This window comes from Anser anser (genome assembly GCF_964211835.1).
Source record: "Anser anser genome assembly, chromosome: 2".
Lineage (NCBI taxonomy): Eukaryota > Metazoa > Chordata > Aves > Anseriformes > Anatidae > Anser > Anser anser.
In genome coordinates, this window is record NC_139721.1 from 4242026 (window position 1) to 4260776 (window position 18751).

The window sequence follows — 18751 nt, forward strand, 5'->3', positions numbered from 1 at the left end:
CGAAGTACCCCTCGCCATGAATTTGGATGAAAGCTGGTCAGTTCGGGTGCTGTTACTGCTAGGCAAGAGCCTTGACGTGGCTGTCTCAATAAATTCACGTTGTTAACCTTTCACAATAACCGACTTGGAACCACCTCGCGCTTTATGTAACAAATAGGAGCAAAAGCAGGTTGATTATATGGGGAAAAAAGCCACAGGTTGGAGGGCTTTAACCTCAAAGCTCCATATTCATCATATGCAAGACTGTTTAATTTCATTGCTTTTTTAAACTGTATTTTTCTATTGCTAGCTTTCAGCCAGGAAACCTTTGCACACTGACATGTAAGTTTCTGTTGCTCTCAGTAAAGTTTTTTGCAAATATTACAAGTCATAGTTTCTGTTCTTACCCTTCTGTTAACAGCACCGTTAGAGGAACATTGTTAATGGAGAAGTAATTCTAATTTTTATCAGTTCTCACTTTCTACTTCAGGCTTAAGCACCGTGTCCTGGAGACTTCTAGATCCCAGTTGGTTTATGAACCATCTTTTCATTTTCATTTTACTTTATAAAAATCAGGAAGCTGACTGTTTTCTGTACTTGTTTTGGTGCCTCTCTTCCTACTCGGAGTGCACGCTGGATTTTGTTGTTCAAGTGTCCACTTAAAGCGCGCTTTTCAAGTTCTGCAAAAGCTGAGTGAGCGTGGATGTGTCTTAGTTGGTTCTCAGTTTATCACCTTTTTTTTTTTGTAGCGTGGCAAAGACGGACGTGCTCTCCTGTGATGTCTCAAGGGCTGAACACTTGGAATAACCATTCAGCTGAATCCAGTATTGGTGGGATTTAGGGATAATGCTGTGTTCGTTTGGGGCACCGTGCAGCAAGAAAGGGTTTTTCCTCCCTTTTGGATGCTTTCAGTAACTAATCAGATAGCTGAAGTACATGATGTGTAAAAATGGAACAGTAAGGTGTTGATGTTTTCTCTCCTTGTATTCTACAGGTATTCATGTGCATTAGGCTACTACAAGGAAGAAGAAAGTAAGGGCTTGTGGGGGCTCACACGAGAGATTGTTGACTTAAATGGGGGAGGAAAACTTTTAATGCTAAGAATAATAAAGCACTGAAATGGGTTAGGGAGGGGACTCTTGTCACTGACAGTCTCTAAGGGCAAGTTGGGCACCTGTCAGGAAGGAGATGCTGTTTATCCCTGCCTCAGGAGCAGCAGATGGATGTGAGACACTCGAGTCCTACCCAGCCCTGATTTTGGTGACAGTAATAGGTAACGAACATGGGGTTTGTTAACTTCCAGGTTTCCACTGGTGGTCGATGTAGTTGGCAGTAACCCCACCAACTCGTAGCTTTCTCTGAGCTCCTTAGCAAGCCCTCTCCTGCTACTTTGCAGCTTTGGGGGAGATCTGTTGCAGGCAAAGCGTCTTGTATTTGCTTTGTGCACTGCTGTTCTCACGGCTGTAAAGCTCAGAAGAAGGAAAGAAGATCCTTTGCATAAACGAAATTGTCATGCTTTTCTGTAAATGCAGATGTTACCTGGATATGGCTGGAAAAACAGAACTGCAGGCTGGTTACTGACCCTGAAACAATCAGTTTAGTTTGGTTGTACATTTACAAATTCCAGGAAAGTGCTGCTAAAGCGCATGAGCAAGCAGTAGAGTGCTCTTGGACAATTTCTCTCATTCTTTTTGGTATTGCCCTTCATTTAATGCGTGTGTTTTATTGCATGCTAATAAACTGAATCTTTTTATTTCAGAAAAATAGTCTGGAAACTGAACATTTTCTTTTTTTTATCTCTATCTTTCACTCTTTAATGCGATAGCTTGCATTTTGATGTTGCACCAGTAGGCTTCCTCTTAATTGTAACTTACGTGAATGCGTTTTAAAGCAAGTCAAAATATTTCCCAGCATTTTGTCAAGGAAGGAGTAAGTAACTGCTGAGACTGGGAAACAGAATGAAGTGATCTTTAGTGAAAGCGTGTATGGAGACAAACTGCAACGTGGTCTGCGTGTCTGTCTGTATTTGCTGCAGTAGTTATGGCACATCCTGCGTTTGAGGTGTTCCTCGTGAAAATAAAGAGTAAACTCATTGATCTAAGAGCTTTTTAAACCCCAAGTGGAAATTTAGAGGTGGAAGCTGCGTGAATTAACGCTCTAGTGCTACACCTGAGCTTTCAGGGAGCCTTCAAGCCAAGGAGCAGAGCTAATCGCGTTCCCTTGTGTGATGCAGGACCCGGTGATCTGGCAGGGATTTCAACAATTAAAAGGTGACGTGGAGGCAAGGGGAAGCCTCTTCCTCATCATCTGTATTAAATTCTGTTTAATCAACTTATAAAAGCACCCAGTCATGCTGAATCTTCATTATCAGGGCAATCTAATATTAATTTCTGATTTACGTGGCCTTGCTGTTTGTCGTTGCATTTGTAAGCTGTGTGATTTTGGGGTGGGGGAATATCACCTCCAAGGAGGAGGACAGCAGTGCTGCAGTATATTCCATAACGCACACGTACACAAAGTGTTTTGGGTATATTAATTAGTCAATTTTCAGAAAAAATCAATTTCCAGAAGTGAATAGTATTCCTTTTATTTCTATTTTTATGGCACAGATTAAGGATTGATGTTAAGAGAAATCGTGTGGAGGGGTATATGGCATTTGTTTCTTCTGTAGGAATATTCTGACCTGTTTCTTGGTGGCTTTGTGAATATTAGATGGGGTTTATTACTCATATTTCTCAGGTTGTGGAAGGAAACAACACAGTCATTGCCCCTATAAAACTTAGTCGAAGAGTGGAGTTGAAAGGAGGAGAGGGATGTAACGCCAGATGCGCCTCTCTTCCATACCCTGCCTAGGGTTCGTCTCTGTACTTTCTTTATATAAGAAATGTGCTTTAGTTTTCTGGCTATCGTTACCTTGTTCCCCGAAGTTTATTGCCTCCATGAAATAAAGAAATATGCTTGGTTGTTCATGAAGGAGATCAGATGCCGTTCGAAGGAGATGGTGTGTGGCACAGAAGATGAACTCCTCCGATGAGGATTTAAAGTTTACTTGTGGCACGGGCTACAAAGCCTCCACTTCTTCAGCCTTAGAAGGGGGTGAGTTCCTTTGTGTATCGGCAGTGCCGCTTGTCTCGTGCTGTTCTGGGCTTCCAGCAGCTGGGTTTGTGCCTTGCTCTGCGTTCAGTGAAAGAGGAGAGGCAGTTTGTAGGACAGGAGTGCAGATCACTGGCTTCATCTTACAACTGAATCAGCTTTTTCTTCCCTTAAAGGCAAACAAAACCTTTCAACTGCTTCATAATCTGCGAAGAGTATTGAGCGCAGGAGCTTCCCTTCCTAGGAAACAAACTTTGGAGTTTTGTAACGTATTTATCTTTTTTTTTTTTTGAAGATAAATGGGGATTGCATTGAGGCTCTTCCTCTTGAGTCTTTCAAAGTCTGTTGCAAGAGGAATTTCACTGTAGCTGGAAGGGGGAACAGGAGCATCGGTTGTACTCCAGCAAGCAAAAGGTCAGAGAGCAGAGGGTGAGGGCTGCAGCAAGTTAGGAAAATAAATGCACGTAAAGCCCGTGGTGCTTTGATACCTTCCTCTTAAAGCTGTTAAAAGTGAAATAAAGCATGGCCGTGTGGGTTGCTGTGTTGAGATCTGCTGTGGAAAGGCAAGGTGAAAGCAGCGAGTTGTGACAAAGCACTTGAAGGACAGGCAGGAGGAATTGGGGGACCTGGTGGCCACGTGCGTGTGACATCAGTGCTTAAAGCACAGCTCTCACTTGGGGTATGGTAGCTTTTGGGCTGAGGCTGTCGTGCAGCACTGCTGAGTGTTGTTATTATGGTCAGAAGGGAGAGGTTTGGTTCGATGTTAAAGCTTTATCGACATAGCTGACGCGTGATGGCTCATAGGGATAAGAGCCGATAGCAAGTACGGGCTCCTTTGGTTTGTGGCAGCTTTAATGTGCTGGGGTGTGAGTTCCTACTCAAGTTTGCCCTTTATCCCCCAGTTAATGGCTCTGACGAGCTGGCTACGTGCCTGTGCGGAGCTGCTGGTGGAGGGGCTGAGTGGCCACAGCACCACGTCCTGTGCTGACACGCTTTTGGGTCCAACGAGTCCGCTCCAAATCCTCTTTATGGACTGGATTCTTCTGCTGCCCGAGCCACGAGCAGCACTAAGATCAAGTTAGTGCTTGTACCTTGTACACCAATTACCCTGAAAAACAAATTCTTTTAGTGCTCCAGGCAGGTCCATTGCCCCTACTGCTCCAGGCGTGGAGGAGCTGTGCATGTACAGCTGTTTGCACAAGGTCCAGGAGAGCATCTGAAAACCCGTATGTACCATATAACTAGCAAGAATAATATCACAAAACTATGATAACTAAGACTCATCTCTAATAAAAAAAGACTCATCTCTAATAAAGAATTACTTGTGTCCAGAAATTGGCGTTACTGCTCTTTCCCTGCGTTGGCATAGCTCTTGAAATCTTTCCCATCTGGCGTGATTGTTTGTGGAGCTGTCCTGCAACTTACAGTACTGCCAAACAGCATCATCAGAAACCTGATCTGATTGTTGTAAGGCTATAAATGCTTCACGTATAACGATAAAGATGTTGCACCGTGCCAAAATTTGCTCTGCTGTTGCGGATCAGAGGTGGAAGGGGAGGTAAATCAGTAATGGCTGCTCGGCATTTGTCCATCGTTAGTTTTGTCAGGCTTGGGCTAATAGATCATTGGAAGGTTCAAGGAAGCATAAGGGTTGAGTTCCACACCTAAAAGATGTTTTTAAGATTTTTTTTTTCTTGGATGTTACCAATTAGCTTGTTTGTAGTAGTGTGTTTGGTCAAGAGGTCAAGCTGGAGAGAGACTGGCAGACAAAAACCTGAAGTTTTAGGCAGTGAATTTGGAGGTTTAGGTCCCCATGTAAGATGCTTTGTCTTTTAATTGAAAAAGCAGGTTAAATTGTGGGTGGTTTTAAAGAGGAAAATGAGGTAAAACAGTAATAGATAAAACATTAAAAAGAAGTAAGGAAACGAAAGTGGAGCAAATGGAGGACTTTCAGCCAGTTGGAAGAAGTATGAAAAGGACTGGTTTTCCACCAGGAAGAAGTGTGTTAATGTTTAAATATTGTCAGTTTATTGAAAGCCTTCCCTTGGGGAGAAAGGCAGAGAAATTCCCAAATCTATGAAAAGTTCCGTCCTAATTTTTTCACGGCAAATATATTTGCTGTGCTTTTGTTTTAGGCAAACCATTTTGGCAAAAATGCATGGATTTTCTTTTGAAGTTGAAATACAAGCACTGCATTTCAATTAACCCAAACCTTTTTTTTTATGTTAAGTCTGATATTGACCACCTTAGAAGTTTTGGGTGTTTATCCCAGCCAGAAGGAGACTAAGAGATGCTTTTTAAGAGTTACAAGTGGTGGAAGCTGAGTTGAGCGCAGAAGAGATCTCATCAGCTCTTGCTTTCTGAAGCGAAGCAAACCAGTAAGCAGCGGTGACTGTAGAAAATCAATGGGATAACCTGCGTGGAGAGTCTGTTACGCTCGTAAGCGTCTGCGTTTATCGATGGCTAAACAATTAAAATAAAATTTTTCTAGTATTTGTGTTCGGTGCATTTTTGAGGTTGGTTGTGAGTACCTCCCAAGCATTACACACTATTATTTTAACAAATGCTTTACGGATACCATTGACGTAATTTCCCAGAGCGGAGAAAGGTCATTACTATCAGCCTTGGGAGTTAAAAGTAGCTTTTGCCATATCAGAGAGAGTCTTTCTTAAAGCAAATCAATACTTGCACGGACTTCTCAGTCTGCGAAACAGTCTCGTGAGGAATTTCCCTTTTCGTAGAGGATGTAAGAACTTGTCGTGATGTCATTCCCATTGTGTTCGTCGTTGGTGTTCCCGCAACTTGTCCCAAATCATGACTAATTCCCTAAAAATACTCTGAGCAGACACGAGCTGTCATTTGCCACTCAGGCTGGAGGAGGTGGTGGGACAGCTGGCTGCCTCGGCAGATTCTGCGCTGACTTTGAAGTCAGCGTTCAGAGGTAGCTGGTTCCTGTTACGCTCTCGCTGGGGAAAAACAGGTGCTGGGAGTAGGTGAGTAGGGGTTTTGCTTCAGCTTTTTGAGGGGTAGGGACAAACATCGGTGGAGGGGAAGGAACATCTCCCCTCTGCCTTCCTCGTACCAGGTGAGACGTCTTTCCTGGCGAAGTCATGCATCAGAAGGAGCAAAAACGCGAGTTGCACCAGGCACACCTTGCACCACTGCATAAAGTCGGTACACTGCTGGGTTCACACCGGCCTGGCCACGTTCCTTATTCCCCCATGGCAGCTTCTTGCTTAATTTTTAACGTAGGCACAACAGCTTCGTCGGGAAAGGTTAAAATTCAGACCCGAGTTCTGCAAAGCGTTCTCAGTGTGCTGCCAGCGCGTGTAAATGGGGTGAGGAAGAGGCAGCACGCCTTGTTTTCCCTTACTTCGCGTATGTCCAGACACTGAAATTCTCATGGCTGTTCGTGTAGAAATTGCAAGTAGTTTGATTTTTCTCATTTTTTTTCAATTTATTATAGCACAGACTAATGCTTCAAGTGGAATTTTTGTGCTGTTTTCTTATTTAGAAGAATGCAAGCTCCTTTGCAGTCTCTTCAGTGTTTTTGTTGTGTGTTAGTTTATCTTGTGGAAATCTTTCGGTGGCCTTTGTGTGTGAAATGGCTGAAGTAGCTAAGGTGAATAAAGGTTCAGAAACAGTTCTTAAAAATTGATTTCTCCGTGCTCAGTACTGCCTTTGTCCCTGTAGCACGCGTTCGTTCAAAAGGCAAAAGAGCAAAAAAAAACAACCAGCAAAATAGCAGAAAACTCTGCAGACAACTCAGCTCCGCGGAGTGCTTTCAGTTTGAGCATTTCCTTTAAGAAAAAAACAAAACAATTCTTTCTGGACAGTGTTACGTGTGTATTTTGAACTGTATCTGCATGCATTTATTACTTCAGCTAAAAAATGGCTTGGCTGTCCTGCGATGCACATACCCCGGGGAAATAAATGCTTTTCGCTAGGTCCTCCCCCACGTGCTTTTTTCTTTCAGGAAAGCACTCTTTCTAATTCTAGATTTGAATGCTGCTATCGTTTTTTTGTATCACTGATCAAAATTTTTAGTACTGGCTGCATTGTTGTTAATTTAATGGTTTAAATGTATGTTAGCTAGATTAAAAGTTCGTTTCAGAATCCTCTAACCCCTTCCGCTCCTCAAAATACCGAAGTCATCCAATTAGTTAAGTTCCGAATGTACGAAACGTACAAGATGAATGGCAGCTTGCTTTGTAAGGTGTCTGTCTTCAGTTCAAATGTCAGCCTCCTGGCTTCTCCCACTGCTTTTCTGGGGTCTTTCTAAGGGCTTGCAGGTGAATAACTTGGGAAGTGGGGTATCTACTACACACCGTTTCAGCGGAGAATTATCTTGTCTTCATACAAGAACATCACTTAGCTGCGTTCTGTTTCTATGGGATACTTGTCTACTTTGATGTTAAGAAAATAACCTAATCAACTCTAAATGTTCTTTTCAGATTTCATGTTTCATCTGATGTTGAGCACCTACTGCTGAGAGCTGGAAAGTCTACTTAAGGTAGGTAGAACAGCTGATGATTTCGCTCTTACAAGGTTGTGTGCTGGATAAAATGGTCTACGTTGTCTTTTTTGTTCTTTTGGTTTTGTTCTTTCCTTGTAATTATGGTTGAAAATCTTGATTTTTGAACAGTAGCATTACATAGAGTTTCTTGGTATGTTTCTTTCCATGAGCCTTTTAAAACTGGCCTTTCTCTGACTTTCTGATAGCCCCTGCATAGCCTTTCCATTCAGCCTGAGTACCGAGGTATAGGCACGCACAGTAACTTATTGTGCTTGGGAGGAATTTGTAAGGTGGCTTCTCGCCTACCAAAATCGCTTAGCTGGAAATTGGCCGGCCAGACTGACATCCTGGCTCTGGAGCAAATGGTAATGGTTCTTTGTTTTCATGTTCTTCTTTTCTGTAGTAGATAAAAGTTTGTCTTAGGCAAAATCTTCACTGTAGGGGGACTTGACCTAATCTTAAGTAGTTGAGCTATAAGCAGGAGCAGAGAATTTGGGTAAGCACAGTATTCTTTGTACTATAGGACTCCTTTTTTATTATTTTTGATTCCTTCTGACTTGCCTTTCATAAAGTCAATGGTTACATTTGCAAACTTCAATTTTATTACTCACCGTACTTGGAGTTTTTCTGACTTCTGCTTTTATGCTGCTGATGTGTGGATGTTTAGAATATTCGTTCATCTGAATGTAGCTAGAAGAATTTGTTGGATCCATTTTTAATTTTTTCCATGATTGCTCGCTTTCTCCAGCGTTCTCTGTAGTTGCTGGTTTGTGAGCTTGCATTACAGGATTTATCTTTATTTTCTGTAGCACAGGCTTTGGCATGTAACAAAACTCATCTCTTGCCACTTCAGAAACACTTTTGCATATAACTTCTTGATGTGGAGAACCTTATTTAAAAAAAAAAAAAACTATCACCTGTTTTAGACGAGGTTAGTATTCTCCTTGCCTGGGTTAGAATATACCTGGTAGCAAAGGAGATGTGGCTAGCATTTTGCATGGACTAGGTCCCTGGGGGACTTCAGACTTACCTTGCAGTTCAACTGGTGTATTGCCTCTGGCGTATAAAAAGCTCTCCTGGATCTCTGTATATTCATCTTCTGGAAACAGAGGGTCACTTATTGTCTCGTGACTGTCTAAATTTGTAGTCGTAGATGTCTTTAATCTTTAGTAGCTTTTTTTTTTTTTGCATAATTTGTTATTCCATGAGTGGTGTGCATGCTAGCCTTTCTTAAATTTTCAACTTTATGGTGACTAATTGCTTCTCCTTTCTAATTCATTCCTTCCCTTTTCTGGTTGGGGATGCTGCTTGTGTGTACTATACAGATGATACAGTAGGTGGAATTCCTTGGAAAAACTTCCATTGCTCCAAGGAATAAATAGTGGCTTCAAAACCAGTTGGTCTCAGCTCTGTCACCTTAACTAGAAAAACTTGAAGCACTTTAGTTTGGGGGGAGAAAAAAAGCACCACCACTAGTACTTTTTTTCAATTAAGACCAAAATTTGTCTTAATTCAGATTCAGCATGATATATAATGGTTTGGATGAGACGCCAGACAAAACTTATTTCTTTTAACATGGAAAATTAGTAGTATGGGAAATAGAGAAAAGAAAAGGGAGGGGCTCACAAAACAGGGCACCCACCTCTTGACTTTTTCAGCCCTGTGATTTCAGGTTTTCTTACGCTTCTTCCTTTTGTTTGACCTTTTAAAAGGAACAGCTACTACTGTCGTGATGTCACGGGCAAAAAGCACACTTGTATGTTTTGTGAACTGAAGCCATTTGTTCTTTGGAATACATAGTTTGTAAAGGATTGAAGTGAGTCATATCCTGGTAAAACCATGACAACTAAGTATTTATGAGTTTGTTAGGTAAATAACTTGCAGTACCTTCCTAGATAAGGCTTCAGAGAAAACCAGCCCTGTGAATAACAAGGTTTTGAAATGTAATGGCAAATAAGAAAAAACAGCAAGAGATATTAAATGTAAATTGCAAGGATTTCTGATTTGTGAGGTTAACACTGAAGTATGTGTGTTTGTTTTCTGGCTGGGGATTTGGTAGGAGGAAGAGATTAGCAATACTTACTCTTTGGAAATGGTATTGTATGTGCAAATACTGGAATGACAGTTCCAGTACCGGATCTCCTGCGATGTTAAAGACCATTACTGTGAACTGTATATTCAACTTGTCAGAATTTAAGCTCCTACCATGTTCCACGGTAGTCTTTACATTACACAATCATTCACTTCGTTCCACAGAACCACTACCTCGTTTGGTACCAAAACATATTTTGTCTATTTTTTGCTGTTTTCAAGCCCTTCTGTGACTGAATGGATTTTTTTGTGCTAAATTTGCAATGGCAGTGTCTGCTTTACCCTTTCATTTTACATTCTGGTTAGTATGGATGGAGTCACAGAATCTAGGATCAAATAATTTGATTTTCAGTCCCTACTCAGACGTGCCATTTTTTGTTGTTGTAGCACTTAAAATTTGCATTCAAAGCAGATCTCTCACTGACTTGAATAGCACCTGAAGTACTTGTCAGTTCTGTATTTAACCCCCAGGGAATCAAGGCATGTGTCTGAAAGAGAAACACGTGGTGACTGTGGAAAGCTGAACTAAATGACTCTGTTAACATCATCCAGAAACCTGAATGTGTAGATGACACTAATTGCTTCAGCTCATGAAGCTTTGTCTTCTTCCTGATGCACATTATTTACTCTGATTATTTATTAGCAAATGTAGAAGACATGTATCAGAAAGGAGGGATTATGAGCAACAGTTTGGCTTGATAACTGATTTATTCCTCAGGCAAATCTTCATGCACTGGATTGGCACAGGTATGGGTATATATTGTGTATTCATTTTCAAAGATGATGGACAGCCAGTGGCAGTAGGTGGTGCTAGCACTTCCACCTATAAAGCAATTTCCAAAAAACGTTCTCCTGATTATATCCCTACTGCAGGCGACATCGGATGCTTTCCAGCATTCTAGTCTTTTTGCCTTCACTGGAATTAAACTGGTATTTGACAAACAACCTTGTTGTACCTTTCATGCTACTCATTTAAAAGCAGCGTGGTAGACTGAGAAATAAGGATTCTTATTTATTTCTTGCAGTAAGAAATGTTTCTCTTATAAAATGTAAATATATCCACGTTTTCTCTGTTTTGAGTGTTTTGCCTGGAATCACGTTCTAACTTGTAGAATTAAAGAATCCCTTCTTGATATAAAAGCTGTTTCCAAAGATTTCAGTTTGCACTTAAAGCTATAAGGAATAACCACTATCGTTAAGTGTCAGGATAATTAATTAACTTATAGTGCTTTGAGCCAATAACACCTATGTGCTTATAGCTCCTCCTGGCTTCTGAAAGTGGAATTTTGCTGGGCTCGCCGTCTGATTTATTCTTCTGGTCTTTTGGGGCCATTGAAGAAAGATCATCTTCCACTAGGTTTGTAGTCAACTTTGAACTCTTCCAAGCAGGCTGGGTTCACAAGTGTGCATGAGTTGACCGGCGGTGTGGTGCAGAAAGTGTTCTTCTCACTGGCTGGATCCTTTTTGTTCTTGATCCATGTTGGCAGATGTCATCAGAGCACTCACTATGCACAGTGTTGAAAGCAATGACCTTGAACTTAACAAACACAATCCGTGCCGTGTGATGCTTAGTGCCTTCCTGATTTCTCTCTCCAAGCCTTCGCTCAGGATCGCTGCTGTTCATGAGGGTGTCCCCCCAGAGCAACTGTTGTTTTATACGTGGAAGTAAGTGGGTTGGGAGGAAATAAATTTAAGCGCTTTCTCCTTAGTTGTCTCGTCCCTCAGTGGAGTTTTATAAAACCTCAGCCTGTCTGGATTACCAGGGAAAACATTACCGAGGTAGAATGAAGTAGGGTTTTTCATCTTCCCTCTGGAGGTGCCAGAGGTCTTCTGGACACCAAAACGAATGATTTGTTTTGCCTGCTAGCTCTTCTGGTAGGTGCGAGTAGGGAAGTATGCAGCAGAAAATAATGCTTGTGAGTCTATAAATAGTATTCCTTTGTAGCAGAACTTGGATGGATCTGTAGGAGTACATCCTGACAATGCCAGGAATAGCCGTGTAACGCTGCTGTTGTAACTTTCCAGACTGTTTAAATTACAGATTTCCGAATGACTGACTTGGTTAAACATCCATAAGGCTCACCCCTGGCTCCATCAGGGCATCAGCCTGTCCACTGCAGCGCTATTTCAGCTTGGAAATGCTGAAACCTGTTCACAAAATAAATGCTGCTGCTTGTCTTGGGGCAACTAATTTTTTCTTAATCCCAGCCCTGCAAGTACGTACCTGTCTGGATTTGTGTAACCACGCTGACCTGCTCGCATCAGTAAGAGTATCTGAAGTCAAGCGTGCCTGTACACGTTTTTCGGAATGATGACTCCCGTGCTGAACTATTGCGGTGGTAGGCTCTTATTTGTACTTGTAATGAAGGTGGATGTTATCCATTTCCTTGTCTTAAAAGGCAAACTAATTCTGGTCCCCTCTGGTTATTCTGCTCCACCCCACTAGTGTATTTACCACTTCTCTAAAAATAGATGTGTTGCTCTTGGGGATTCGGGGTTGCGTTTGCAGTAAGGTTTGCTGTAGCTGTTTCTGTAAGAACACTTACCTAGCTGATAATGTCTAATTGTCCTTTGATGCTGTATTTTGCTGAAGAGGTTAAAAATCTGTACTGGCTGTTACTTGCTGCAGGAAATGCCCCGGACTGACACTGGTCTAGGAAAGCTTCTGAAAGCAGCAGGATATTCTGAGTCATTTGCTCAGACATTCTTGGACAAATTAATGATGATGTGCTTTGCATTGCTGGTTGGTGGACTTTAACCCTAGAGGATGTCCAAGCTTCAGACATTTCAGTGGCTCAACTCAGCATCAGCCTTTGAGCGCACCTTGGAGTGTGTTTTAACTGTCTGCTTGTAAAAAAAAAAAAAAATAATAATAAAAAATTGGGAAGTTTTGGAGAGCATCAAAAAGACCAAAATTCAAACCAGACCATAATCTTTCCAAGACTTGAAAGTATCTGTTTTAACCTATAATCTTAGTTTGGCGTGCCAGGCTTCCCATTACCTTTCCTGATTCTGTTTGTGAATGGTTTAGCATCTGGAGCTGTAGTTGTAGCACAAAGGGTAATGAGTGCCCTTGTGCTACAGAGATCGCATACCAAATATAAGGAAAGGAAAACTAGTGGACACAAAGGTACTGACAAGTCATAAAATACTGTGTGATGGGGCAAATACTGGCTAGCTTGATAGGCAGCAGGACCAGCAAGTGGCAAGCCAGGGATTTGTTTGTATGCTCAGTAGTAAAGGAAATACCTGCGTTATTTTCTGGCAGATGCTCGTGGAGAGCTCCTCTGACAAGATGCAGTCTTGAGTATGCTTCCTGAGATGTTTACTAGCAGTGCCTGAGATGCAGAGAAATTCATCCTTCAAGAAATCCAGGGTTTATAAATACTGTGCCGTGCTGGACGTGGAAACTGGACCCAATGTTCTAGCCAAATCCTTATCAGCATTGTATAAATGGAAGTCATTCCTCATGAAAAAGGCATCCCTTTTTCATAAGTCCTAGTGTAATAGTTAACTTTTATTTTCCCCTCCTTCTCTCAGTAGTTGCACTGGTTCTTGTTCACTTTTGATTGACTGAAACCTCCAAATTATATTACATGGAATTGTTGTCCTGCCGATAATCTCATTTTGTATATGCATGGTTAGCTATTCCTCCGTAGGTGAAGATCATGTCTTCTCATCCGTCTGTAAGACACAAAACCATTATAAGTGAACAGCCGGTTTATTTCAAATTCAGTGAATCCTTTTAAATCAGCCTAACTTCCCTTTATGGCTAGGAACGTAAAGATAACTTTGACAATTCTCTTACTTCTTTGGGACCTTGAGTTTCATAATTCTTCCTAATGCATCATAAATCTTTGGCTGCTAGTTTCTTGTGAAACAAAATGCTTTGAGTTTAGCTAAGCTTATAGTTGAGTAGAATATACTTACGAAAAGCTTTCCTCTATTGCCCATTCTTGTGCTGCTAGCCATCTCTATTTAAAATGTTCCAGCTAAGCGATGGAGTCTTGGGCCGGTGGATTTGTAGACCAGAAGTGTTGCCCGCAGTTAGCGGAAATGGTGCTGTGTTTTCACGTGCTTGAATTAATTTCATGAAATCCATTTACGGTAGCAGGAATTGGCAGAAATTGTGATTTCTTCCTGATTACATCTTGTGCTAGTCACGAATGCTGCTAGCTCAGGAATAGAGTAGATGACTGTCAGAAGCGATGTGAATTTTGTTTCCTTCTTACTGGAAGCTATTAATTTTGTACTTTTTTTTGTTCTGTGGCAAGATGTAGAGCAGGCAACTCGAATTCCCTGGGCAGGATTCTGGACTCGTGCAGCTTGGGCAGTGTTTCCTTGTGAAGAAGAATGAGAGGACCTGAGAAGACCATAACAGGGTAGCAGTCTATAACTGAGCCCATAAATGAATGCATTAAATTAGATTACAGTGCTCTTTACCAAGAGGACAAAGAGGGATCACCTAACAGAAGTTATGATCAATGGCTATTCCAGGTATCGCTAAAATACGTCCCTTAAGGACGTGTGGAACCTGCTCACAGCTGTATTGTGAAAGGTGCAGCCTTTAAATCACTAACCGAGATTCCTGTTGAAAACAAAAGGTCATTTCTTATTTTAGTATAATAGTATCAGGCACGTGGAAAGGAAAAGGGCACTTTAAAAGTCACGGTTGTCAACAGGGCTCCAAGTTTGGCATTCCAGGTTATATTTGTATTTGTTGTAAGCAGGTGGTCGTGTCGTCATTTCTCTCTTCCAGGATCAGTACAGTTGGCTTAACTTTCAGGATGGGACAATAAAAGCCTGACGGTATCTTGGTAGGTATTAAGGTCCAAAGAAATTTGGGTAGCTGTGAACAAAAAGTCCTTTCCTTTCAGCCTGTTTCTTTCTTGCTGAAGTCGTTTAAGAATAGAAATGTCCAAAAGGAACGATAGGCTTTTTCTAGTAATATTAACACTCAAAATGTATTTTTGACTTTCTCCTGTTTCTGGAGGTCTCTTGATGTTGTTTTGTTTATAGTCCCGGTGCTGGGAGTCTGAATGGTATTGTATCATAGCTATTTTAAGCAGAGCAGTTCAGGTTGTACTCATCTGCCTTTAATGTATGCTGACTCATACAAATCATCTTTCATATACATTTGAGTTGGTTTCTTATGGTGAATAATTTACTGTACAGACCTCTTCAAAATAACTTTTCTCTTTGAAAAACAAACAGGATATTAACTTGCACCTCCTTTTTGCATGGTGGTAGAGGCTATGTACTAATCCTTGTTTGATACCTTAAATTAGGTTGAACACAGGAAGTAAAAATGCTGGTTTTTTGGGATTGGGCTAGTTCTAAAGAATAATTTCTCCTTAAAAAAAAAAAAGTCTTGACTTACAAGACTTCATAGGTGAGAAGCAGGTGATGTTGCCCTCTTGCAGAGACTAACTAGGCTGTTGCACATCACAAACTCATCCTTGTGTTGAGGAGTGCAAAGTAGCAAGTCGGTCTTTTTATCCTATCAAATGAATACAAATCCACGTATGAGAATAAAGTTTGACGGAGTAGCCTTTTTTTTTCACTTTGCAGGTTTGTGTGCTTGTGGTTGTGCCAGTCCGAATGGATTTGTGCCTCTTCATGGCCATCGGCTTGCATGCGTTTGCCCTTGCTTTGCTTTGGGTCATTCCTAGCTCTCTGCTCTGCTCCTCAAGGCTGCTAGTTCCTTGAATATATTGAACAGATGTGACCCTAAACAGGGTGTTCTCTACATCATTTGGGGAGAGACGTGGTTTTTTTTGAGGCCCGCTTTCTCCAGGAGGTTTTGTATTTGTATAAGTAGTCAATGAAGACTCAGACGTCGGGGGGATGGAGACAATCTGGGCTTCAGTTCCGAGGTTTCCTGTTAATAAAGTTTGAAGAGAAGCCAAGCAAAGCTACCTGGAAGATTTGTGCTTTTTTTTTGTAATGTAGGATGTGTGGAAATGTATGTATATGGTGTGAGATTTTTCACACCAGTTACTTTCCCTGTTTCTTGAAAGAAAATGAGAAGAGTTGGAGTTGTATACTAAATCCGGAGTTCCAGCAACATAAAAAATGACAGGATCCTGATACTAATACAAGAAATTCGTACTTCATGACATTTCTTTTGTTAACAAACACTTAGCTTTGGAGACATAAAGTCAGTAAATGCTGGAAAGGGAGAGAAGGACATAAGGAACCCAGTGAGTTGCATTGCTTAATGTACCGATGGTGTCTGTATCCATAGCAATGACAGCAAAAGGACCTGCACAGGATGCTGCTGCCATCACTCTGATAACTCTATTCCAGCAGGATGAGTAATGTGGGTCAGAAGATGCTGCTTTAGCTTTTCTAAACCTCCCACTTGAAGGTATTCTCATACAAAGAAAATCTGTGGTGGCTACGTTGGGTGGAGCACCATGGATTTAAAAGGAGCTGAAAGGCACAAATGCTGAACTACAGTTACGCCTTCCACATTAACACTTGTAATGCAAGTTTTGTATCCCCAAATTCTTAAACAGTGGGCAAAGTGCGGAGGTATTAAGGTGGGGAGGGAAGGTTGCAGTGAATCAGAATGCTCGTCCGTTTTTAAGTACAAGATTACATCATCCCTTCTTCATTCAAGTTCCTCATCTATTTTGTATTTTTAAAGAAAATAAATATTAGATTTGCCTCAGAGCTGTACTGTTTTTGTTAGGAGAAATTAATTTCTGTATTATTTGTGTAAGTTAGTTGGAATTTACTTCCAATTTGTTACTTGAGGATGAACTTCATTCCCTTTCTTCAAAGTAATTTTTTCAAGAGGAATTTGCAGGAACCTGGGAACACTTGAAAAGCAATTTCTAGGAGAGGTCCAACGCTTGCTCTCTGGTTTAGAATTTTTGCTTTCATGGGAGTTATTAGAAGACTATAGAATTTGAACAAAACACTTGGTTCTTTTGTGTATGGTAGAGCTGTAATTTTTCTGAGTCAAGTGGCAGCACTGGAAGATTGCAGCAAACCTGATTTCAGTTAATCTGGGTTTTCACCTCTGCAGCATCTATATTTTCTGTACTGCTGGTTGATGGCTTAATTGAGGTCATATGTAGTCTGTTCTTGAAATTATGGTAATTCTGATGGGTTTTTATTCTTACTCTTGCCTCTTACTGAAATTGCCTGAAACATGTTTGGGAGCGAGGGCATGTCCTGATTTGTCTGAGAGCTCTCAAATTTCAGAAGAATGCAGAAATTTGAAGGAGGGGGGCAGCTGGGGATGTGAGCAGCCCGAGGACAAGGAAATCTATCCGGGCTTGTTGTTCTCCCTACAGTAGAAAAAGAAGTAGGAGGAAAAAATTTTGTTTTTGGAGTTTTGGAGCATGCAATTAGTGGCATGTATGTGCCGTTTATAACTTAAATGGGTGGTTGTTTACAGATTGTGTTTCAACCTTTTTTATTTAAATATCCCCTGCTTTTAACAATGTATAATGCACGCTGGCTTTTATTTCATTATTGATAAAATATCTACAAAGCGTGGATAATCTCCCCCAATATTATTCACTCCTGCACTGGCTGCAAATTAAGTATTGATTTTATGCATTGCTGTTTTTAAACTTAAAGGCACTCGTGAATTGTGGTTAATTGATCTGCAACTCCATACTTCAATACACGGTGGTGGTTCTGGAAGCCAGACATCTGAATTACAGACTGCTTTCTGTTTTGCAGCTTCAGTTCACGTGTTTCACTGATTGCACCGACATGAGGCTAGCTTGGTTTTGCTCTGCAAGTTGCTCTCTGAAAGGTTTGGTGTAAATATGGAGGGGGGAAAAAAGAGCAGGAGAAAATAAGAAATAGGCAACTACTAACTGGTTTTCTAAAGTGACACTGACGGTACTTGCATGAAACACACTTGGAAACATCACACTTGTCATTCATATTGTCCATCTCCTGAAGTTCAGTTTCCCAGAAAATTCAAAAGTCAGATCTCAATTTTCTAGAGCTTTCCATCACAGATTTTGGTATGTAGCTATTAATCAGAGCTGCAACCCGGTGCACAAATGTTCCCAACATACGTTTGTGCTGAGTCTCCCTCTCTTCGCTTATACACGTGAATTAAACAATTGTTGTCATCCCTCATTTTTTTTAATGAGGTTTTATCCCTAAAATAATAATAATACATTTTTGGGGCTCTTGTATGAGTATCACATGAGTGATTTTAATCTCGTATTGCTCCTTAAAATACTTTGATGCGCGTTCTTGTTTTGTTCTTAATCAACGCTGCCATTACTTGTCTTTCATTTGAACGGCATAGCTGTCTTTATGGGGTGCTGGGGTGGAGGTCCACCGGGTCTTGGTCATTCCATAAAATTCAAAAGCCCCCCAGGAACTCTGCCTAGTAGAAGGCAGCAGCTGCAAAGAGCCGCGTCCTACCCGGATCTCTCTCATCTCTAACTTAGATGGGCCAATAAAAGTTAAGATAAAAGTTAACGTAACGCAATGAGGTTGCCTCAGCTCTTGAGCAGGTAGAATGGGGATTACTTGTTTGTTCTTTCATCTGCGAAATGCGAGGAAAACGGGGAATTAAGTCCTGCAGAGGCATAAATTTTGGAAGCCTGAATACAACCAAGTCTTTAGTTTTTTGTCTAGCTTGGTGTTCTTGTACTTCAGGAAAGAGATGGGGGGGGCTTGGATCTTTGTTCTTAGTATTAACTTTGAAAAGTCAAACAAGATTTTTTTTTTTAACTTTCCAGAAATAGATGTTCTGGATGCTTGTCAGATAGATAAAACTTGGATGTTCCTGTATTCATGGTAGTACTTTGGGAAGGGGCCTGTGAGTGGGTCATGGCAAGCCACTGCTGCCTCTGTGGCCTTGAAATGGCACTTCATGATTTTGGGAACAGGGTCTAGTTATTTTGTCTACTTTGGATTTTAGAACTACATATCATTACCAAGCCTACTGACATTACTGATGGTCTATAGACATGTGTGAAGAGGTCTTCGTTAGAAAAGTCTGTTGGAAAAACTAGATTTTTTTTTTGTATTGCTTTTTCTGAGGTGACCTACATGAGTTTAAGCTAGTCAATTGTAATTGTGCAT

General features: G+C 41.1%; 1 protein-coding gene across 4 annotated transcripts in view; it reads left to right on the plus strand.

The window, feature by feature from the left end:
- The window catches only part of PTK2 (protein tyrosine kinase 2), a 205140-nt gene that overhangs the window by 7454 nt on the left and 178935 nt on the right, over positions 1-18751 (plus strand). For all 4 annotated transcript variants that reach the window (XM_083827396.1, XM_083827393.1, XM_083827395.1 and 1 more), the window contains exon 2: positions 7527-7585. The gene's annotated coding sequence lies outside the window, so the exon portion shown is untranslated. The remainder of the gene's footprint in view (positions 1-7526; positions 7586-18751) is intronic.